The 25,492-nt window shown below is 45.5% G+C and overlaps 1 long non-coding RNA gene across 1 annotated transcript in view; it reads right to left on the reverse strand.

Annotated features, from left to right (window-relative positions):
* Positions 1-228: 228 nt before the first annotated feature.
* The window catches only part of LOC135820632 (uncharacterized), a 29,766-nt gene continuing 4,502 nt past the window's right edge, over positions 229-25,492 (reverse strand). The window contains exons 2-4 of the long non-coding RNA XR_010554149.1: positions 21,700-21,815; positions 15,168-15,239; positions 229-301 (exon numbers count right to left, since the gene is read on the reverse strand). This is a non-coding gene — a long non-coding RNA (uncharacterized LOC135820632). The remainder of the gene's footprint in view (positions 302-15,167; positions 15,240-21,699; positions 21,816-25,492) is intronic.

A 25,492-nucleotide genomic window follows, 5' to 3' on the forward strand; every position in this document is an offset into this window, starting at 1 on the left:
GCGCCAGAGAAATTGTAAAGACGCTATCCCAGCTCTTTGCTTCCAACACGGAGTTCTACCTGGAAAAGTCTTCCACAAGTGGCGTCAGATTCAGGTCATAAAGGGTGGGGGAGGGTACATGAGATCAATTAGCGAAATGCCAAATCCCGTAATCCCATTTGCCACATCTCAAAAGAACAGAACTACGCCAAAAAACGCCTTTCTATGGTACATGCACAACATGACTTACAGCTGTCGTAATTTGGTTGTGGTGTTGAGCAGCCCGACAGGTAGGTGAACAAGTTTATTAAATCTCAAATCTCTGGGAAAACAAAGTAGAATTTTTATAGGACGTATATCACTTCCTGGAAGAATTTCTTATTACTCTATTTGGCGTCTCAGAGGAGAAGGACAACCTGTTACGAGTTATGACTAGGGATTATTATTATTTATACAGTAGAGAAAGATTATTTTTTAGTGTTGAAACGAGCGTATCTATAACAAACAAGCGATCAGTTCCACTAACGAGCGAGCTATCGAGCGAGCTAACGAGTTTCATTGATGTGGCAAATATGATTTTTTGAATATTTTTTTCTAAGTTCGATTTTTTCAGCTGGTTCAAATTATCACCGCCGGCATTTGGGGTTGCTGCTGCTTCACTTCGGACTGCTGTTTGCTGTCGAGATGTCTTTTCAGCGCCTTCGTCGAGTAGCCTTTGTAAGAATAGACCGTTTTTGCAAAGATTGCAAGTAGCCCTGGTCTTCGCTGCATCGCGGGAGATAACTTCTAAACGACTGAGCGTAACTTTCACTTGAATGGAGAGGTGACCAAAGCATATCCTGCGACAGGTCAGCAGATGCGGAACAAGACATCAGCAGAGTCCATGAAAGCTGCAATGACAACTGAAACAACTCAAGTGTCGTGCAGGCATACAGTCACTGTAACCAAGTGTACTCTTGCTGCAACTGCGAGTGATTTTCACTTTGCGCGGGACTGGACTCTCGATCGACCAGGGAGTCGTAAAATAATTTACGACTCTCCGGTCGACATGCACTGCCATGTGTACGGAGTACGGTGTACGGTGTTCGTTAGTGCAAACGAGCTGGCCGCACAAACGAGCCGAGTTTCTGGCGAGCGAGCTAACGAGTATCCGGTGAGATCGTTTCAACACTATTATTTTTTAAAGAGTCGGCACTCAAAGAAAGTTTAAACTCGGATACTGAGCCAGTAATAAAATGTAAAAAAGAGAAGAAACACATGAGAACGAGTTACGCAGCAACTATCCACGACGGTTTGTATGTATGTATAACTCATAATCACAAGGTGATCGTAGAGGCATTAATCAGCGAGAGAATTGTGAATGATGTCTCTGAATCCAACTCTATCGTGTGCTGCATGAGAGAGAGCATGCAAGGGAAGACCCGTTCAACTTTTAATGTTAGAAATCCATGATGTCGCCGGCCTTCCTCTCGGTCGAGATCCAGGAGTTGATCCTTGCAGGAAGGGCTTGGAGAAAACGTCATGTCTCGTAACATGGCCAAACCACATCAACTTTCTTGACTTCGTTCGCTAGCCGCATCCTTGCTCCGATGATGTCATTGATTTCTTCCAGGATAGATTGGTTGGTACGCCGGTCGTGGTATGTTACTCCTAACAGTCGGCGGAAGCATTTCATCTCGAAGGATGAAATTCTTCTCATTGACGAGGCAGATAATGTCCAAGATTGGCATCCGTATAAAACAGTCGCTAGCACAATAGACCTAACAAAACGAAATTTAGTAGGCAAAGAAAGTGATGGCGATTTCCAAATGAATTAAAGCTCAATGATGGTTTGCTTCTCTAGTGCTAAGCGTCTTCTTATCTCCACATCAGACTTGCCATCCGACGTGATTACGGCACCTAAGTATTTAAACTGGGATACCTCTTCTATTCGCTCATTGCCTACATGGATGCACCCCAGATCACCACTGCCCTCCGGCGCTGTCATTGACTTGGTCTTGGAAGCATTGATCTGCATGCCTAGTCTTGTTGCACTCGTATCCACGCGCTCGGTCAGGTCCATCAGCTCTTCCTCAGACGATGCAATTAGATCTATACCATCCACAAAACGTAGGTTGGTCACGCACATGCCGCCGATACATACTGACCCATCAAACTCCTCCAAAGCGTCAGACATGATGTACTCCAGGAATACGTTGAACAGACAAGGCGAGAGTAAACAGCCCTGCCTGACACCCACTGATGTGGTGAACCAGTCGGTGATAGTGGATCCAACAACGATGGCAGCTTCAGTAGTAGCGTAAAGCGCTTCAATCAGGTCCACAATTCTTGCTTCGATGCCATGCTCTCCCATAATCTTGAATAACGCTTTGTGCCAAACCCTATCAAAGGCCTTACGGAAATCGATGAAGCAATGATACACAGCCTGCTGATGGTCATGGTACTATTCAATTAACATTCTGAGGTTGAAGATTTGCTCCACTGTGCTTCTTCCCTTCCGGAACCCTGCTTGCTCGTCCGCCAGCAAACCCTCCACTTGCGGCTGCAGACGCTTCAGCAAGATCCTCAGTAGCACTTTGCTCGGATGACTGATGAGGCTCACTGTCCTGTATTTTTGGCACTGCCGAAGATCTCCAGACTTAGGGATGGGAACAAGAATGGACCTTGTCCATGATGTTCGCCATCTACCAATCGTCCAAGCGAGGTCACAACTCCTGTGCATAACAGCCACCAACGTATCTCCAACATGTCGCAAAAGCTCGCCAGGAATGTTATCGAACCCCGCTGATTTGTTGTTCTTGAGGGAGTTGATAGCGTATTCGACTTCGATATTCCGGGCCTTCTTCCACGACGGTAACGAGATGATAAACGATCAGAAAGTGCGATAATAGGGCAGACAACTGACAGGCTACTGAGACATTCAGCGACCCGAGACCTAGCTCTAACACATCTCCAGCAACAGCCTTCCAACTTGGAAGGTTCATGGTTACGTAGGACCGAAGAGGGGAAGATGACCGCAGCGAAAATGTGCGAGACATATTCCGGGCCTTGGTCCGCTCAGATTTGTAATGGTTAAGCTTGTCAGGAGTGGGGTTCTTCTTGCACTGGATGTGAGAGTCTCGATTGTGCTTTAACTGAATTCTTAGTGCCAGAGTGAGCCACGAGGGATTACTGGGTGACAGGGAAGATATATCTCGGCGTATGCTGCTGCCCACAGGTGCGTTTCAACGGCTTTGGCCACTGTGGGTGAGAGGCTCGCAGGTGAGAGAGAACAGACGTGTCAAGCTATACAATGCATTTATCACACCAATACTCCTGTAAAATTGCTCAACATGGGGAGTCCCAAGCAATGTCATCGAGCTATTGGAAGCATTCCACAGACGTCACATGGCCAGCATTCGAGGACATCTGGGAGTTGTAATTTTTGTACTCCTCCGAGGTGTGATTTTTGGCGTGCTGGGCCAAGCACAAGGAAGCCACCTGTCAAAAAAATGAAGAAAACGGTTTTTGTTTGATCCGTTGGTGTAATCTTTGTAGGTAGTCGAAGCAAGTTGCTGTTTGGAGCACAAACGCCGAAATTGACTTTGTTCTGCATGTACTCATGTACTCAGGCATGCAGTCTCACTCGTATTTTAGCTCTTTTTCTGGAATGTAACTGCTCTGCGCCCCTTGGTGAACATTTCCTGCGCTCGTGGAGCAGCTGAAAAGGACCACTGGTATGTATGGTTCCTGGTTTGAAAGTGGAGAGTCGACTGTTGTGTCTTGAAACAGGAGTAGCTTGTTTTGAGTGCTCCTCGTACATTTTTGATCATGATAGAAATTCTCAGACCAAAGTCAGATGACCGATCAGTTTTATTGTGGATTTTTTAGTAGTTTCGTCTCGTATCTATGTCAGTATGGTGATGTTGAAGTGAAGAGGGTGATTTTCTTCCTCTGGGCTTTGTTCGGCCGACTTTCCTTCGTCCTCGTTGAAAAGTGATGCTGAAAAAAGGTCGATTCGCAAAATTATGTTGATTTTGAATGTACGTGATGACATGCGATTGCTAGCTATGATTGCGAACAGTCGTCGGGATCAAGTACCCTCAAGTCATCAAAAATAACGAGCTGAATAAATGCACCAACTCCCAGCCCCTAGGGAAAACCATTGTGAGAGCGAGGTGGCGGTTCTTTTGGCCATGTCCTGAGACTAGACGACGATGTACCAGCACGCGTTATGATGGCAGCATACTTCGAAAACCCAAGTTCCGCTGCCACTGAGTCTGCATCAGGACCTGCAGCGTATCGGGGGTCACTCAAGAAACGTGAGCAACTTGAGAACGTCCATGCCATCGCCCAGTCATGACAAGACCGGAAAGACCTATGCAGCAATGTGATAAAAGCATACATCAAAGCCTAATACTGCTTCCACGTGTGGCAGCTGCATGGCTGTACGGTGTACTATAACATAACTCATTGACTAACATATTTTGTGAAAATATTATCCTGTAAAAGAATAGGAATGTAAACGATATACCTGTGAAAACACAACATTTAATGCTACTAACACAACCTGTGACTACAATAATCATGAGAACAACCCCAAAACATTTCTTGCAGTTTACTTTCGTAGAGTTTGCAACATTGTGTTCCTCAATACAACTTGCAGCTTTCTTCAAAAATATCCTCAACCTTGGTTCTGTTCTAGATTGTATATACATGCATTCATTGTTTCGTCTCATCATTATGGAGCAGCTTATGCGAAGGCTAGCCAAGCTTGCTTGGCGATGCCAACGCGGAAAAGCCTATAATAATAATAATAATAATAATAAGAATGCATGGCTCATGACAAGAAAGGTCCCGGGTTCGAGTCCTGGTGGGTCTAGCGTTTTTTTCTCTTTTCAGGCAGTTCACTTCCCCTACTGTTCCTTTGAATTTGAAGTTCTCCCAATCCTTTCATAAATAATAATAATAATAATAATAATAAGAAGGTGGTAAAACAGCGCAAAAAGAAAGAAAGAAAGAAAGAAGATAGCTAAAGTAAACAGCGAAAATTGCAATAATGACACAAAGGTGCAAATGCGAGAAAACTCAATAAGCGCGACATGTAGTGCGACAACAAGAGACAACCACTGGACATACATGTAACTAACGAGGTTTTGACGACCTACCTAACAGCCTAAGTGTGAATTTGATTTGTTTCTGCTTGCAAAGGTTGGGTTTCCTTGTGTGGATGTATACAGCTTCCAAAACATTCAGCAATCTAGCACAGCGTACACGTGACACAATCGAAAAACAATCATCCGAATACACAGCACGACAATCAGGATGCTCAAACAAATGACTAGCAATGGACGACTCATACTTATCAGAACTAACATCAGAACAATCAGCATGTGCGGTGGACACATCCGATTTCACATGGCTAGTCGAGTGGACCCTAGCCGTTGCCTCTGTCTGTGCTTTAGTCGCTGCCATCGCCGCCGTTGCCGATCTTGTTATTCTTCTGGTTGATGCGGTTCCTGTCACTGCCACGCACGTAGGTGTCTTGTCCGGTTGTTTTTCTGGTGGTCTAGTTAATTGTGAGGTGACGTTCCTTGGTGTTGATGCCGCTGCGTTGGACCATCTTGTACCAGGATGATTCTTTGCTGGACGTCCCCTCCGTGGTCGAGTGGATCGTGCGTGTTGTGGAATAAGGTGTAGCGGTGCGTGTTGTCGGATGCGTGCGTCCAGATGTTGAAGAGTCCTACCTACATATCGGCTCTCACATTGCCGACACTCGAAGTGATAAATCAACTTGGATAATTGGCCTGTAGGTAGGACGTCCTTCCTCACCGTGAACGCACGCACCGTGGAGTAGATGAAGCGAATATGAACATTATGGTAATTAGACTCCACGGCAGACTTAACCCGACGCTGAACCATACGTGATACTGACTCGCCCTTCCACGGTAAACATAGGTATACTGGATTAGTGGAAACCTATGCTGTGCTAGATTGCTGAATGTTTTGGAAGCTGTATACATCCACACAAGGAAACCCAACCTTTGCAAGCAGAAACAAATCAAATTCACACTTAGGCTGTTAGGTAGGTCGTCAAAACCTCGTTAGTTACATGTATGTCCAGTGGTTGTCTCTTGTTGTCGCACTACATGTCGCGCTTATTGAGTTTTCTCGAATAATAATAATAATAATAATATATTAACTGGTTTGAGGGAAAGAGACAAACGGGAAAAGTCTGAAGAAAAAATTGACTGTCACCACCAGGACTCGAACCAGGGACCCTCGCTTGTAGCCAGCGATGCTCTAACCACTGAGCTATGGTGTAGTCGTCATCCCAGCAGAGACCGTTCAACGTTTTCTTCAGACTTCGTAACTCACACTTCCTGTGAATCCACACAGGCGGGTGGGACGCAGCCCTCACTGTAACCCACACACTTCACGTACAAACTAGCACGCGGGGAGCCCCAAGTCATAAAATATTAACTGGTTTGAGGGAAAGAGACAAACGGGGAAAGTCTGAAGAAAAAATTGACTGTCACCACCAGGACTCGAACCAGGGACCCTCGCTTGTAGCCAGCGATGCTCTAACCACTGAGCTATGGTGTAGTCGTCATCCCAGCAGAGACCGTTCAACGTTTTCTTCAGACTTCGTAACTCACACTTCCTGTTAATCCACACAGGCGGGTGGGACGCAGCCCTCACTGTAACCCACACACTTCACGTACAAACTAGCACGCGGGGAGCCCCAAGTCATAAAATATTAACTGGTTTGAGGGAAAGAGACAAACGGGAAAAGTCTGAAGAAAAAATTGACTGTCACCACCAGGACTCGAAAAAAGGACCCTCGCTTGTAGCCAGCGATGCTCTAACCACTGAGCTATGGTGTAGTCGTCATCCCAGCAGAGACCGTTCAACGTTTTCTTCAGACTTCGTAACTCACACTTCCTGTGAATCCACACAGGCGGGTGGGACGCAGCCCTCACTGTAACCCACACACTTCACGTACAAACTAGCACGCGGTGAGCCCCAAGTCATAAAATATCAACTGGTTTGAGGGAAAGAGACAAACGGGAAAAGTCTGAAGAAAAAATTGACTGTCACCACCAGGACTCGAACCAGGGACCCTCGCTTGTAGCCAGCGATGCTCTAACCACTGAATGATAATAATAATAATAATAATAATAATAATAATAATAATAATAATCAACGCTATGAATAGAGTAAGCTGCGCACTCAGTACAAACACCATTAGCAAAACTTGTTTTCATGTAAATAAAGAAGCTTGTTCCTAAACGTTTTCGTCGCCATCTCATCAGAGGATTACTGGCAAATCAACAATAGCTCTTAACTCAATATATATACGCACAATGCAAGTAATAAAATAGTGATTGTCGTTCTAGTTATACTGATGATTGCTTTTCTGTTTGGTCTCGTTCACGTAGTCAAAGGTATTTGCGTGTATTGGAGTCTATCTACATTTTTACCACCAAGGCGATTTCGTGTAGGCAGAAAAAGAATTTGTTTACGTTGAAATTGTTTGTGAATTTAGATCAGTAGTTCTCGTTTGTGGTTGCATGGTTACTTTCTAGTGGTGGATTTATCGCATCTGTTGTCACCTGATATCGTTGATTGATGTAATGTTTCTTTCAGCTCTCATTTTCTCGCGATAGTCAGGGTCTAAATTATGTTTTGTATGTTTTGATGTCGTGCAGTTCTACCCATCTATCTCGGAGGAACTATTATTAACGTCGTTGGAGTTTGCCAGAGGCGTCACGTCGGTGTCTTCGGAGGACCAGGAAACAATCCTCCATGCACGGAAATCCCTGCTATTCGGCCTCGGGAAAGAGTGGATGAAGAAGGGAAGCGGAGTATTCGATGTAGGGCCGAAACGATTATACCGATTACTCGTATATCACTCGTTATGGATGAAATCGATAATCGTTATGATCGATAACGATTATGACTGTACAGTGCGAGAGCCAGCTGTTATGACGTCAGTACATGCAGACCATGCATGGCATCATGCACGCGTGTCATGCGCACAAGTACATGAACGTCGAAGTACAGGTGAGCCGGCCGTAGCGTCAGGTCCGTACAATCATTGCGCGCTTGATCCTTTTTGGGTACTCGTAGTCGTACATAGTCACTACATTCACTGCACTAGTCAGCGTGGCCGGAAAATGTAACAACCGGAAAGCTTCATTACTATTAGGTTGTAGCGAAACTGTGAGTGTGGCTGCCGGCCTTCTAATTTGTTCAGTTCTTGTCAAAAACGTACAGTTGGTGTTTGATTTTTTGGTGAGGAGAGCAGTGACAATCCTGCCGCCTGGAAAAGCGAAAGTAAGTCTGACCAAGAGATCGCCAGCTTGGGCATATTTCGAGGAAGCTGATAGCGTAGCGAGATGCAATTCGTGCAGCCGCGAGTTCGTCCGCCAAAGCGGCACAACCAACTTGTTCCAGCACCTGATTTCTGCTCACAAAGACCAGTACGCCGCTGCGGTAGGGAAAGGACCAGCAAAACAGTCAACAGCAACGGCGACTACCAGCAATGTTGAGCGCAATGCTGGAATGAAGCCCGTCACGTCGTTCTTCGGCACAGGTAACTTGCGAACGTGCGACAGCAGGCGCTCAGGCATGTTGACGGAGTCGATCATCGACTGGATTGTCGATTCCAGTCGACCCTTCTCCATTGTAGAAGACAGACGACTGATCGTTGATGTTTAATGGCAGAGGAACTGTGGATCTTTCACCCATACGTACCTATAATTATAGTTGAACAAATTTTAATTTTTTTGCCGTATACTGATGTCCAACATGACACGTATAAAACTTGTTCGGAAAATCGGTAAAACCAATAAATCGATCGTTAGTGTTATTGGTTAATCGTTAAGGCAAAATGGGCAATCGTTTCGGCCCTAAATTTCGATGTGACGACGGGATGCTATGACGGTGCTGAAGTCTGTGAGTTGGTCGGTACGCTGGCCCTTGCCAAACTATCCGAGGTGTACAACGGCAGTGAAATTGGACTCTACCGCGACGATGGGCTGGCAGTATTCCGGAACGTATCGGGACCAGAAGTGGATAGGATAAGAAAGGACATGACCAAAGTTTTCAACAGCCTAGGACTAAAAATCATCCAGGCAAACCTGACATCAGTCGACTTCCTAGACATCACGCTGGACCTACGCACTGCCGAATACCGTCCATATCGGAAGCCCAACGACCGGCCACTGTATGTCCATCACAAATCCAACCACCCACCGACCATCATCCAGAACTTGCCCTCTTCCATCAGCCGACGACTAACGGACATATCAACGGATCAAGAGACATTCCAGGACGCATCTCAAATGTACAACAATGGGCTCAGAGACAGCGGGTACAATGAGACCGTCCATTTCTTGGAGGAATGGAAGAGTGGGAAAAGGAAGAGACAAAGGAAGAGACACCGGAATATCACATGGTTTAACCCACCGTTCAGTAAGAATGTGTCCACGAACATTGGTCAGCGATTCCTGCAACTCGTCAGCAAGCACTTCCACAAAGGATGAAAATTATACAAGATATTTAACCGGAACACGCTAAAGTTCAGGTACAGCTGCATGCAGAATGTCGCCACCATCATCAAGCCACACAACAATAGTATCCTCCGCACCGACCACCAGAATAAAACCAAGGATGTGAGAACCTGCAACTGCCGTGTCAAAAATGATTGCCCCTTGGAAGGAAACTGTCTAGCATCGAGCATTGTGTACAGGGCACATGTAACCGGCAGCGACATGAAGGAGTACACTGGATTAACGGAAGGGACATTCAAGACACGATTCAATGATGATCAACATACTATTCGCCACAAGAAGCATGAGACCTCAACGAGACTGTCCAGACACATCTGGAGACTGAAGGATGAAAACAAACCTTACAGTATCAGGTGGTCCAATGTGAGGAGAGCTGCACCATACGCCTATGACACCACTCGGAATTTCCCACCTTACCCCCCTTATGTTCTGGCTGCTCGTTTTGGATCCATCAGTTCCCTGATGATCGTAGTAATACGCGAAACTCAGAGTGGTAACAAAGCTTCCAAACTCTCTCTTGTGCAATAATAATAATAATAATAATAATAATAATTTCTAATTTTCTTTCACCGCCCACGGCCGCACAAAGTCCTTGGCTACAAAAAAAAAAATTAAATTCTCTCCAAATCTCTCAAAACCAAACTTAAAACTCCTTTCCAAATTTTCGCCCAAGAGGGCATCTTCAGGGATATGTGACTCTTGTGAACAAAACAACAATATAACTACAGAAAATGGGTAATAACAATAACGTGGCAATATACCAGGAACATCATAACTAGTGCTAAGAATTGAGACTAACATTGAAGATAATGTCACATATTCAGAAACAAAAACAGAACCTACCCACAATATCGCACGCCAGGTAAGAGCCTAAAAAACAAATGTCTCAACTTGCAAGATCTCAAGTCAGGTGATGATGGGTCAGCGTGAAGTGCATGTCTCAACTGGTGTGATCGCCAATTAGATGTGAAGGTGACGAGGCCAGAAAGAGAGAGAAAGAGAGAGAGACAGAGGCAGAGAAAGATAGTGTGTGTATGTATGTGTTTGTGTGTGTGAGTGCACGTGTGTGTGTGCGTACGTGTGTGTGTGTGAGCGTGCGTGTGTGTGTGGGGGGGGGGTGTGCATGAGTGCGAGCCTCACGGGTGGTAATTGCATCCATTCGATGAGATGGTCTTGCCCACAGTAACCATGAAGGTCCTGTTGTCTTGATGAATTTATGCCGATAGTCTCCATCCAGTGTCACAGTTGATTGCTGGCTTTCTGCTTCTGATTTCGGTTGCTTCCATGTACTTGCGGGAAGGCAGCGAAGACTCCCTGCCGAGAATCTTGGCGTGGTGGAAAGGCTGAAAGTTAGGCGATGATGTTGCAAATTCTCGGTGGTCAGACTTGTAATGGCCCCCCCAGGGAGTCTTCACTGCCCTCACCCTTGCCTCTCGATAATGTTCCTTGAATCTTTCCCTCACTGGACGCTCGGTTTCCCCGACGTAGAGCTCTTCGCACAATGTACATGACATACAATAGACTACATTCTTCGTCAGACATTCACTGCTCTTCACATCCGCGTCGCATGCTCTGCACACCATTGGCCTGCCAGGACCACGCTTCACCTTCGCACGCTGCACATCACGCGGACACATACGCGTACCAAACGACGAACGGACAAGTCTACGCTTCAATGACGGACCAGACGTGAAAACAAGACGAACATCTGGACTATACTGACGAACACGGCGAGAAATCCGAGCGGCCAGTGCATCATTGATGAATGGGAGCTTGAGAATTGATTTATTCGGCTTCTTCCATGGATTCATCTTGCCACGATTCGGTTTCTTTGCTGTTTTAACTGCCCGCTGAATTTCTCGATCTGGATAGTTGTTGGCTTCCAGTAGCGCTGTGATTTTCTGGATTCCAGCTCCTCTTCCCGCCTCCGTTGAACCGTTGGAGATTGCCCGACGACACTGATTAACTGCGACTGCACGCTTTGTTGACAAAGGGACAGACGACAGGAATGACAGGTGAACTCCGCTGTGTGAAGGCTTTTCAAGCGCTACATCGATGATATAATCATGCTGTGGCGACATGGACGAGCGGCTCTGAGCAGGTTTGTTGCCCATCTCAACAACCAACACCCCTTCATAACATTCACCATCACACACTCCGACAACGACACCAGGAGCATCGACTTCCTGGATTTGACGTTGAGTGTCAGTCCCGAGTGTACGTTGGAGTGGGAGCTGTTTGTCAAGCCTTCACACAGCGGAGTTCACCTGTCATTCCTGTCGTCTGTCCCTTTGTCAACAAAGCGTGCAGTCGCAGTTAATCAGTGTCGTCGGGCAATCTCCAACGGTTCAACGGAGGCGGGAAGAGGAGCTGGAATCCAGAAAATCACAGCGCTACTGGAAGCCAACGACTATCCAGATCGAGAAATTCAGCGGGCAGTTAAAACAGCAAAGAAACCGAATCGTGGCAAGATGAATCCATGGAAGAAGCCGAATAAATCAATTCTCAAGCTCCCATTCATCAATGATGCACTGGCCGCTCGGATTTCTCGCCGTGTTCGTCAGTATAGTCCAGATGTTCGTCTTGTTTTCACGTCTGGTCCGTCATTGAAGCGTAGACTTGTCCGTTCGTCGTTTGGTACGCGTATGTGTCCGCGTGATGTGCAGCGTGCGAAGGTGAAGCGTGGTCCTGGCAGGCCAATGGTGTGCAGAGCATGCGACGCGGATGTGAAGAGCAGTGAATGTCTGACGAAGAATGTAGTCTATTGTATGTCATGTACATTGTGCGAAGAGCTCTACGTCGGGGAAACCGAGCGTCCAGTGAGGGAAAGATTCAAGGAACATTATCGAGAGGCAAGGGTGAGGGCAGTGAAGACTCCCTGGGGGGGCCATTACAAGTCTGACCACCGAGAATTTGCAACATCATCGCCTAACTTTCAGCCTTTCCACCACGCCAAGATTCTCGGCAGGGAGTCTTCGCTGCCTTCCCGCAAGTACATGGAAGCAACCGAAATCAGAAGCAGAAAGCCAGCAATCAACTGTGACACTGGATGGAGACTATCGGCATAAATTCATCAAGACAACAGGACCTTCATGGTTACTGTGGGCAAGACCATCTCATCGAATGGATGCAATTACCACCCGTGAGGCTCGCACTCACGCACACCCCCCCCCCCCCCCCACACACACACACGCACGCTCACACACACACACGTACGCACACACACACGTGCACTCACACACACAAACACATACATACACACACTATCTTTCTCTGCCTCTGTCTCTCTCTCTTTCTCTCTCTTTCTGGCCTCGTCACCTTCACATCTAATTGGCGATCACACCAGTTGAGACATGCACTTCACGCTGACCCATCATCACCTGACTTGAGATCTTGCAAGTTGAGACATTTGTTTTTTAGGCTCTTACCTGGCGTGCGATATTGTGGGTAGGTTCTGTTTTTGTTTCTGAATATGTGACATTATCTTCAATGTTAGTCTCAATTCTTAGCACTAGTTATGATGTTCCTGGTATATTGCCACGTTATTGTTATTACCCATTTTCTGTAGTTATATTGTTGTTTTGTTCACAAGAGTCACATATCCCTGAAGATGCCCTCTTGGGCGAAAATTTGGAAAGGAGTTTTAAGTTTGGTTTTGAGAGATTTGGAGAGAATTTAATTTTTTTTTTTGTAGCCAAGGACTTTGTGCGGCCGTGGGCGGTGAAAGAAGATTAGAAATCATGACAAGGCTACAGAGGAGTTACGCCATCCTTATTAAATAATAATAATAATAATAATAATAATAATAATACGAAGTAGTGGTTGCGACTTCGGCGATGATTTGTAAGAAAGGGTTTGCTCCCCACACCGGAGCTCGCGCTATTCCGCCGACTTTACTTGACTGACTCACGACTGCCATCCAGAGCACACGAGAAGTCCATCGAACCTTTGACTCGGCAAACCTGCAAGAAAGCACCACTCCCTGCTCAATACACAGTGTTTCGGGGAATTCACCCCTCATCAGTTGAGCTTGAGTAGGCTGAGGAAGATTGTGCCTGAAGAGCACCACTTATATAGTGCTCTCCAGGCACAAACATCTAAAGGGATACAAACTTACAGAGACGCTCCGCTTCCAGCGCGACAAACACCTCGTGAACACCAGATAGCACCAGATAGCATAGATAGCATAACAATAGCACCAGATAGCACCAGATAGCACCAGATAGCATAACAATAAGAGTTTCCATGACTTTCGAGATTATGCACAGCAACAAGAGTACATAACTCCCAAGAGTGTGCAACTGCCTGCACAACCACTATGCTGTGCTGCGACGGCAGAACTTCACATAACGTGACATGGTTCAAAAGGTTATGCTGGCAAACAGTGCAAAGTGACGACAAGAGAGTTCCCAAAGTACCCAAAGCTGGGCTGCGTACAACCCTGTATCTATCATGCACAGAGTACAAATAATGTGTACGGGTTCATCACGTGATGTGAAGTTCTGCTGTCGCAGACCCCATAGCTGGAATTGCACACTCTTGGGGGTTATGTACTCTTGACAGCAAGGGTACGGGCCTGTAATTCTTAAGGCTTGAGCGGGAAGATTGCTTGTGGATTTAAACCATGTTGGCCGTCTTCCACATCCTAGGTCGGACTCCAGACCGGAAGCACTGATCCCTGTCTCCATTCTGCCTGTACAATGTCCTTCATTACTTTTAAAATTGATTGTCCACCCAGCTTCGCGAAATCCCTTCTGCCACTCTCTTCAAATCCCAGATATCCCTGCTGTTGCAGAACTCTGTATGCTCGTGTAGCGACCACCCTGCCCATACACGTATTCACTAATTCCTGCTCACCCAATTTTTCATCACTCTTCCTCCTCTCTCACACCATTATCGCTTATTGGTCACTGGGTACCGTGAGAATAAAGTTTTGACAACAACCACGTTATGAATTTGCAGTTGTAAGCCCTATTTGAATAAGGTGACGAGCTGTCTTTGATGATGCTGTGCGGTCCATGTACCCCATCTTTTTCATAGCTACGGGAATAAGGCTGCGTTTACACAAAGACAAAATGAAACGAAAAGAAACGTAACGAAAACGGGCTGGCCTCGAATCGTTTTCAAATCTTTTACACGAGAACGGAAAATCGTTTTGAACCGTTTACACGAAAACGGAAAACGGGCGATCAGGCTAGAGTTAGCACGTGCTGGTTTGGCGCAAGGGCGGGAAGTAACACGTTAGTTGGAGTTGGTACGTGCTGGTGGTCGCAAGGAATGGGTGTTTCCCGCTAGTTATATTCTGGCAAAGAATGGTTTTTAATGACCGCGCTCCGTTTCCAATCGTTTTCACTGTTTTCACCGTTTACACGAGAATGAAAACGTTTTGAAAACTTTTCAAAACACTTTGAAGTGCTTTTCCATTTCGTTCCGTTTAGGTATCGTTTTCGGTCGTTGTCGTGTAAACGATAGTAGTAAACCCAACGATATCATTCCGGTTGGGTTGTATTTCGTTGTCGTGTAAACGCAAATCTTTTTCAATCGTGTAAACGCAGCCTTAAGCATCATTACCGCATAGTGAGGACTGTTGATTGCCATTTAGAGTGAGATTCATTTTGAAAATTGACTTACATATCCGTAACGTTCTTGTTATTCTGAAATGCTGAGCCACTGAGATTCGTCAAATTGTTAGAGCGCAAAGAACTAGATGCAATAAAGCACAGAATAAAGCGGTATTTTATACACAAAATAACGGACCAAGGAACTACACGTTATGCTATACAGTCCATTAACACCACAAGTTACTAAACAATCAGCTCGTGCGATAATACCGCACGACACTGACCGACGGTACAGATGTTTCACGGCTGTAATGCATGCATAATCCAGCGACATTATGTACCGTACGACATTTCCCCGTCGCCCCAGTGATCCATGATGCGGTCTTACACGACCTTGCTGCCTTTTTCAAATCTCTGGAAATATTCGGCAAGGTTTAGCCTATGTTTCTGTCGATTCCAGCCGCTTTCTACGCTTGATTTGCGAAGTCTCAGCGAATTCACCTTCCTGCCTTCAAACTGCGCAAGCAGATATTTTGATCGTCAAAATGCGCAATGGGAAAGTGGAGTTACGATCTTTTTCATTTCGTTCTTCCTCGGCGTGCCGGCCATTGGCGTTTATCAGAATTGGCTCACATTTGAGGCTTCCTCCTAAGGGGTGCAGAATTTTTGGCAGCCTTCACGCCAATTTTCATTGAAAGGTTTGTCCTTTTCCTACGTCGTAGTTATATTTTCATTACCGCCCAGATTATCGTTTTCATGCCCAAGTTGATTTGCGTGGCGTACTTGGACGTCATTTGCAAGTGTTTGCTGATATATGCAGAACGAGTGGAGGTGTGTTCTCCTGCCTCAATAGACACCCTTAGCAAAAAACGTTATGTTGTAACGGTATTATCGTAAGGGGGAAAATACCGTGATTTGGGTTCGACCTTTAGCAAGATGCACGCTATTTTTAGTACGCTGTTGCCACGAGAATAGCTTTCATTTCGCGCGGTACAACCATTGTTGTCACCATATACGCGGTACAAGGTGAAATGCGTACGGACTATGCAGTATTTGGCCAAAACACGTACCGTTGGTTACAACGATAAATCAGCCCCCATAACGTTTATACGCTGCAGCTTCAACGCTATTTGGGTGATCAAGGTACGAGTACCGTAAAAAATAGCGTTATCGTTGTTTGCTAAGGGTGTCTAATGTCTAACGAAGACCCCGGTTTCGTCCACCATAGGAGGGATCCGTGCATACTTCGTTCTGGATGTCAGCAAGTACAAATCAGACATGCATCCGATGAACATTTTTTGAAATCCATGCTTTCGAAATGTATGTAGAAGCAGGACATTGTGTACAGATTTTAAATGTTAGACAGATAGGCATGGGTTTTTTGTATTACTAGTTTTACTGCAGATTTAGGCCTCGCACAATGTAGTCTTTCGATGATCCTGCTGAAAAACACACACTTGCATGCGTGAAGACCATACGGAAATACTTAAAGTAATTGAACAACAACAAACGGCAACCATGATTCAGCTTATAATTATATCTTGCACTGCATCAGCACTAAGCACAGCATGGCACGCAGGACAGGCACGCAGCCGCTGGTGAAGGCCGTACCCGGTTTTACCACTCTCGGCGTTCATGATAATTACATGTAACATGTTCAATATGCAAATGATTATGTATAACACTAATAGGCTATCCTCGTACACTCCTCACTAGAGTCCCTCCTAAACTGCTTTCTTCTTCAGAGAGGACTACTGTACAAGCTGCATTATGCAGAGCATCGGGTGCTACCGGAGTGTGTAGCCAAAACAAACAGGTTCTTATTCTGATGCGAATAAGATACACAGCATCACGCATCTTCATGACCGTGCCATTCCTATGGAGCTGGCTCAGGGCTTGATGGCAATGCAGTTCACCTGCTGAATTGACAGATGTCCATGAATTCATTTTAAAATAACAAGTCGGTCAAGTGAGAATTCAAGTCGGCAGGAAGAGCGCAAGCTCCCACATAGGGAGGAACACACAATTCCACAAGTATCGCCGAAGTCGCATCAACCTCTTCTTCGCATTAATTACAATACGGTGAATTAAATCAAAGCTGTAAGAAGCTAAATAATTCTGTAACTTGAAACAAGCATTGATAGAGTAACACTACAGCAGGTCCATGTGCTTTAAAAGTTAGAGACTGGAAGATATCCTCTATTTGTACACTAACAACACCAACATGGAAGCATTGCGGGCAACCAACTCCGCCATGCTATGACGCTTGATGATGTATTGTGGTACTTTGCTTATCACTGCAAGCCCACTGGTTGACTTGACCATCATCCATTGCTTCTTTCATGACGAATATCAGCAGTGCAACTGTGGCAATAAATATCACCGCATCCAATGCTGCACTTATTGGAGGAGCACATTCTACTGGAAATGAAACACTTCAATGTTCAGTTAGTGCTGATCTGGAATAGTATGGAGAGCAGGGTGGTGAAGGGTTACACGCAAATTCAACATCCTTGTCGATGAGCACTGTGGAGCATGTGCAATGCAGAAACTGCTGTCCAATAGTATACAGAATCTGATTTCCAGCAATCCTAAAATCCTCACATTGATCCCCAAGGTGAAGAGCACACGCATGAAGAGACGTACATGTAGCTGCTATGTCATCAATATTGCGTTGAGAGGAGCAGACGATCAAATTCTATCCTTCTCCTTCTCCAAGATGAATTGCAATCAGTCTAACGATTTATTTGTGCTCTTTTCTTATGCACGGAAATCTGGCTGTAAGCTGTCCTCAGGGGAGAACATGTTCTAGAATAAGAGCAGTGGGGTTCCATCTGTTCACATTATGATGGTAGTGAGTCAAGCAAACGTGCTCCCTTCTTGTTCCGAAGTTTCAAACACACCGAATTCCATGATGCACTACATTACTAGAATTTATTACACTGCATCGTCTTGAAAACAATTCCTGTATTGACTCCAGGGCATACTAACTTCAGTACTTCGCCGAAGTGAGGCTTCCAGGTCTGGGTAGACTTATTCTCCTCCAGCATGGCCTCATACGGCCTCTCTAAGGCACGAATCCATCGCCCCAAAAACAAAAACTTTCTTCGATTAATTTGAAAAATGTGCAGAAAGACTGCACGCGTCGGTACGCTGTGCGTACGCGAGCTGTTGCGATGCGGGTTGCTACGGTACGCCGCCATATTGATAAATGTCGCACTTGGAACAGCCCTGGTTTCACAACTAACTGGCTAACACCTCTAGCAGATCTTGGTTGTGCACTCCAACAGCCTTCCAACTTGAAAGGTTCTAAGTTATAGAAATAACATCAGGAGGGAAAGGTGAGCGCAAGCAAGATAAGCATGAGCTAAAAGTCTGCGCTGAGAAGGACGTTGGCAGATGTTCATGCATTGCGATGACGATACTAGCAAGACCAATGGACAATAAGGTCGAACCACGATTCAAGATGTCTCAGTACTCTGTCAGTTTTGTGCCTAGTTCTTGCACTTTCTGACTGTACATAGTAGTGGTGAAGCGAGCATATCTATAAAAGAAAAAAACTATCAGTTCCACTAACGAGCAAGCTATCGAGCGAGCTAACGAGTTTCATTGATGTGGCAAATATGAATTTTTGAATGTACTTTTTTCAAAGTTCGATTTTTCAGCTGGTTCAAATTATCACCGCAAATTATCACCACTGGCATAATTGGGGTTGCTGCTGCTTCACTTTGGACTGCTGTTTGGTGTCGAGATGTCTTTTCGGCGCCGTGGTTAAGTAGCCTTTGTACTTGGTCCGACTTATTGAAATGTGCGCTTCGCTTCAAAACTCAAGCATATGTACAAAGGAACACCTGTGCTAAAAAATCAACCAAGTGACGGTAGATAGTTAACTACTTTATCGTTTCTTGGCCTGACCTTCTAGTTTTCATCGCTGCTGGTGTCTCAGGGCGCATCTGCAAGTGCGTCAACCTGCAAAACGTCGGCAGTTTTTTTCATCTCCTTCAAGCTACACTACGCTTCCTTGATTGTTTCACTCCATAGGCACGTCGGATTTAGACGATCGACTTCGCCTCCTCCTCGTGCAGTACGACTGCCAGAATGGTGGCTATAGGTGTTTTCGCGTGACGCTCCAACGACACCTTCAAAAAGATGCGAAGAAGTAAACCACCACCCATAACAAATCACTTCTCTTCACCGTGTGTGCACGCGCGCGTACTGAGTCTGATCGGCGTCGAAATGACTGTCATGCATGCAGTCAGACCATGCGTGCTCACTGCTCCCTGCCTGTTTCACGAATCCACTCCAGTACTGGCCCCAGAGACTGGCGATCTTGTGACGCATCGCGATCGCGGCTCCGAGGACTCCGCACCTTTCACGCACCGTATCCGCAGGATAATTCACCCTTTCTGCGCTTCAGTTTTCCAGCCAGGTTGTCGCCTGAAAGTCGACCTCAAGGGCGGTTATTTATTCCGATCAACTTCTCAACGATCTCTTCTGTGATCTTGATTCGTCGGCCGTCACAACGTGAACGACTGCGAGAGAGATCAGCAGACTGGACGGAGCGATGCTGGTGCTTTCTGCACGAGTTTCTGGATGACGCATTTGCTGACATTATGCCAAGAAAACAGCGACTGCAGCGATTTCAATCCGCCAGGAGGCACTCGAGGACGATCGCCAAGGAGTTTCTGGTACTCCGTGACAATTCCCCATCGCAATGGGGTGTTGATTTTAGCACCAGCCCTTTTCTGTGTTGGGCGAGAAGCAACATGAGTCCTCTTACGACAACATTTTGACGCAAAATGCTCGAGTCGACTAGTATCCTGAGGCGCTGCCTCCTTGGAGTTGGAGCCATTTCTTCTTCAACATCACAAATCGACCACTGAAGGATAGTGTAAGGTAGCTGGATAGTTTATTCCGTCCTGAGATTATTTGAATTTGTTTGGTGGACGTTCGAAGCGAAACGCACATTTTAATAAGTCGGACCAAGTAAGAATAGACCGTTTTGCAAAGATTGCAAGTAGCCCTGGTCTTCGCTGCATCGCGGGAGAAAACTTCCAAACGACTGAGCGTAACTTTCACTCAGATGCGGAACAAGACATCAGTAGAGTCCACCAAAGCTGCAATGACAACACAAGCAACTCAAGTGTGGTGCAGGCATCCAGACACTATAACTGCGAGTGATTTTCACTTTGAGCGGGACTGGACTCTCTATCGACCAGGGAATCGTAACGTATTTTATGACTCCCCGGTCGACATGTACTGCCATGTGTACGGAGTACGGTGTTCGTTAGTGCAAACGAGCTGGCCGCACAAACGAGCCGAGTTTCTGGCGAGCGAGCTGACGGGTACCCGTTGAGATCGTTTCAATACTAGTATGTAGTATCTAGTTAGAGTGATGGAGAGTTACTCTTAACTCGAATCCAAATGTCCTTTTCATTTCTACAGTTATTGTTGGTTCAACATCCGACTTTAATATATTTATTCCCGTAGCTACTAGTATGCAGAAGACGTTACTTCAGTAACGTCTGGCGCTAGCCAGGGTCCACACAGCTTTAATTTGGTATTTGTTTTTGTGTTTGTTTGTTTGTGTCACGCCTGGTGCTATCCGTATCTGACGGCAAAAAACCATAGGATGTTATAAATTTTTCAATTCTCCTATTTTTTTCAGGCATATCCTGGGATTGGAACCCACACTATCGCCCTACATGCATTCCCCCATACACTTCGCATTCATACCCATTCTTCCAAGTTGCTTCACGTTATTATCTTGCGTTTGAAAGCCCTATTTGAATATTGCGGGCAGCTGTATGTGGCCAGCTGTGTTTGATGGTACGGTACGGGAGACGGTGTCGTATTACCCTCGATCGTACCTGTCCCGTACCTATCCCCTACCGTACCGTGCCATCAAAGACGGCTGGCCACAATGCATATTCAAATAGGGCTTTCAAATGCAGGATCAGAATGTGAAACAACTTGGAAGAATTAGTTTGTATGCGAAGTGTATCGGGGGATGCATGCAGGGTGCGCGATTGTGCGGGTTCGAATCCCAGGTTATGTCTTAAAAAAAAAAGGATTTTTTTAAAGAATTTATAACATCCCTATGCTTTTTTTTGTCTAGGTCATCAAGTCAAAAAAGCATAGCGTAGGGCCCTGAGCTTCCAAGCTCTCTCCTTCTCTTACCCTTGTGACTTCTTTCACTTGTGATATTTTCTCCTCCCCTCCCCATCACTTCCCATAACTATTATCAATAACCTTGCCATGCCGTGTATGTCGCTCACATGTATAAAAGGAGGCGCCACCGCCTGTTTGTGTAACTCTAAAGCTGGTTCTCCAACTCGGCAAATCAGTTGATCTATGCGACTTTGTGCCTTTGTATCACCTTGACGTTTGTGTAGCAAAAGGCATGCAACAACGTTATTGAAAAGACCCTAATGTATTATCTGCATCAAAACTTGTTCCATTCATTCAAAAGGATCAAAAGATTAACTCCATCATTGAATAGTGTTCAATGTGAAGACTAGTATGGGCATAAGTGCTGAATATTTCTAATTGCTGCTTTGAATACGTTAAAGCTTTCAAACGCCAGACCATGTAGAACTCACATTTGGGCAATGTTTTGGCAAGACATGACAACTCCGTTGCTACATGTACACGAAACACAGGCTTTGGAAGGTTCACTCCAAGCTAGCACCATACAAATCACAGCCACCGATAAGACCTGCGAATATCCAAAGGAAATGACCAGACGCACAACCAGAACAGAACAGAAAACGTTACGGCTTCTGGTAGAAACTCAAAAATACAACCTAGCAGTGTTATCAATTACCTAAACATAATATTTGTATACAAACACAAGGACGCTAAACATTCTAAGTTTGCGGAGGAGATGAGAAAGTCAACGCTGAGGTGCAAAAATATACTAGTAGGTAGAATCTGGATAAATCAAACCCCAGTATGCCAGGGCATTCCAATTATCCAACCCCAAGAACATATGCCCGTTTTGAGGTTCGAATTACCAGACTTTGCTATTCCCGTAGCTATGCAAAAGGTGTAACTTCAGTAACGTATTGCGCTAGCCAGGGTCCACACAGCTTTAATGCCATGTGTTTGTTTGTTTTGTGCCGTCGCGTACGTCGGCATGCCTGGCGCTATCCCGTACCTGTCTCGTACCGTACCATCAGAGACAGCTGGCCACAATATTCAAATAGGGCTTTCAAATGCAAGATCATAACATGCAAAAGCTTGGAAGAATGAGTATGTGTGCGAAGTGTATCGGGGGATGCATACGGTGTGATAGTGCGGGTTCGAATCCTAGGTTATGTCTTGAGTAAATTAGGAGAGATGAAAAATTTATAGCATCACTATGCTTTTTCGCCTTGGTCATCAAGGTGGTAGACGGTGTCGTATTACCTTCGAATGCAAAGAGAAAGTTATTTTCTTTCGCTCAGGGCCCTTCGCTATTCTCATTTGCCTAGCTCATCATGCATGTTATTCGAAGAAATGGAAACATTTGCAGTACAATGATGTAGCCGATCAGTTCGTTATGGTATGTTTGGGCATTGTAGCCGTCATGGTCGAAGTAAAACACTATAGCCAATTAATGGAAAAAACATTTCCATCAGTTCTAATAACATGCACGAGCTAGGCAAAAAAAATCTTAGCGTAGGACCCTGAGCTTCCAAGCTCTCTCATGTTAATATCAAGAGTAGTAAAATTACGATTGAGCTGGCTTTAAACTCTGATAATGCCGCTGGCGGCAACGTTGCTCATATGTCGTTTCCTGGATAACGAGACAGACCTCATTCTAAAAAAAAAAGCATAATACAATATTGAGTGACACGTTTCCTATTCTTTAGTCCGCTATACTACAGAAATCCATTCAGCAGAAAAGCATTTAAAGGAAGCCATGATGCGCTTCTAGCAGGGCACAGAACTGAAGGTGGCTGGGCTAGTAGTAGTAGAAGTATTAGTAGTGTTTATTAGACTAGGGAGTCCCAACAGGCATGGCCCCGCCATTGTTACAGGGAACCCTAGGTGAATCTTTGTGAGGTGAGCAAATGTATCAGCAGATTGTGCCCAACGACAATTTGGAGGAATAGCATTCCACCGACCTGCCGCCAGAAATGAAACCGAGTGCAGTCCATACTCAATTTCTACAGTAGGTAATACTAAGGCAGCTGTATCCTGGCCACGAGTATGAGCATTTGTGTGCGGGCCAGCTGAACGCAGGGTAAATAGTGATTGAAGGAGGTGCTAGCAATTGATGACAAGTAGTGATAGACAAAACCGTATAGTTTCAAATTAACTCTTTACTCAAACGAATGCAGATGACACAGTTGTAGAACTAATGCAGTTGGGGTCATTCTATCTAAACCAAATGCATTTTTCATCGCAATGTGGCTGACCGTTACCAGCCTGGGTATATGGGATAGTTTTCAAACAGTGCACATACGCATTACTTGCATATCCTAGAAAAAAAAATTATCGATTAGTATACAGAAGTAGTTCACAGTAGAGACAGGGGAAATGACAATATCTTTAGAGGGCAGGTACACTTTACAAGGATGGGCTCGTGCAAGCAGGGCAGGACGCCGCATCAACATGACCTGTGTCTTAAAGGAGTTGAACCGAAGGCCATTTTCATCGAGGTGATGCTCTAGCCACCGCATACTATCCTTCAAGCGTAGCATGATTGTAGCCACATCAGAGCCGGATACGTAGAACGCAATATCATCAGCGTGCAGCTGCACCATACTCTCGCGAATAAGTTCGGGTGTTCGGCGAAGGTACATGCAGAAAGGCAAAGGCCCGACAACAGACTCCTAGGGGACCCCTCTTGTACAGGGTTTGGTGTCACCCTTGTCACCACTGACAGTAACCTGCTGACAGCGATTCGTGAGATAGTCTGAGAATCACTTGAGGACAGTGTTGCCTACGCCAGTTGCGGCTAGCTCATCCAGTAGACCTGTGGGGTGCACATGGTCGAACGCCTTGCCCATATCCGCAAAGACTTCTAGTCAAGTTCTGTCTATGCAAAGTGTCAGGGCATCCTCACAGCTATGATGTGAGAGGTACGCAAATTGTTCAGCTGCTATGGCAGATAGGTCTGGATTCTGGGTGAAATACGAAGTGACAATCTTCTCTAGGATCTTGGCAGCGATATGTAACAGTGAGATTGGTCTGTAGATGGTGGCTGAGGTCTTATCACCGGATCTGTAAACAGGGCAGACATGGGCAATCGTGTAGGCAGCAGGAAAGATGCCAGACCGAAGGGACTGGGGGACGATAAAAGTTAGGGGATACTAGACTTAATCTCTGCATTATTTCAGGATGCCGGACAGAATATCATAGGAGCCGGTGGCTTCGCTGGATGCAAGAGATTCAAGCAACTTCGAGATGGCATCGACGCTGACAGTATAAAACTCCAAAAGGGTAGCGCCATTGGGGTCTGCAAGAGACAGGGGCACCTTGACTGGTCTGGCAGGTTCATGGACGATCTCGGCAAAGGCACTAGTAGTCGTCAGATCAGCGAGTGTGGCTGCTGATGCAGCCCTCACTGCTGTTCTACCAGACTAGCTATTGATACTGGCCCATTAGCCTCGTGGGTCATGGTGACGATTTTCGAACTCTCTGATGTAATACTGTGACTTCAGCTGCCTATTGAGGAGAGTGCCTTCTCGCCGTATTGCACGATACATCTGCCGAAGCTAATGATCTGACGGGTGAGTGAGTACCATTCTATGTATGTGGATTCGTTGCTGGAGGAGGTGTTTCAACCGAGGTGTCTAGCCAGCTACGGACTCTGGAATGGCCTGCCCGACAATATGAAGTCGCTTGTATCTGACGGTGGATTCAAACGCATGCTACGCATATTTTTATTCTGTTAAATGTAATGGCTTTCATAACCTGCTGATGAGGCTCGATAAAATCATGCTACGATGACCCGACTTGTAAATTTGAGATCTCTTTTTCTCAGATGGAGAGCCAAGAAACTTTTTAAACATGGAAATCGATAGCATACCTTGTGTCCACAATTTCCCATGTTTATAATACAAACCGTTTTCCTGCTCCTCCTAACCCTGCCTCCCCTCACTCTTATTTCCATTGTCGTATTATAATTTTAATTTTACTTTCTCTTCATCTCTGACTCTTTTTACTGGTTGTCATTGCTTTCATAATACCATAAAATATCGTTGATCCGCCCCCTCTCTAATTCCCACCCCCTGTCGATTTTCTACCTGTGAAGCGATTTCGGCGTAGACAACGAAATACGATGTTGAACCGACGCTTGCACTGCTGTACTCAATATGTGCCAATCCAGGATGAGAATGTGCACAATTTAGCATATCGAGTCTGATCCTCCAAGTTGTTGTACATCGTACTGCACTTGATAGC

This window comes from Sycon ciliatum, chromosome 7 (assembly GCF_964019385.1).
Source record: "Sycon ciliatum chromosome 7, ocSycCili1.1, whole genome shotgun sequence".
Classification (NCBI taxonomy): Eukaryota; Metazoa; Porifera; class Calcarea; order Leucosolenida; family Sycettidae; genus Sycon; species Sycon ciliatum.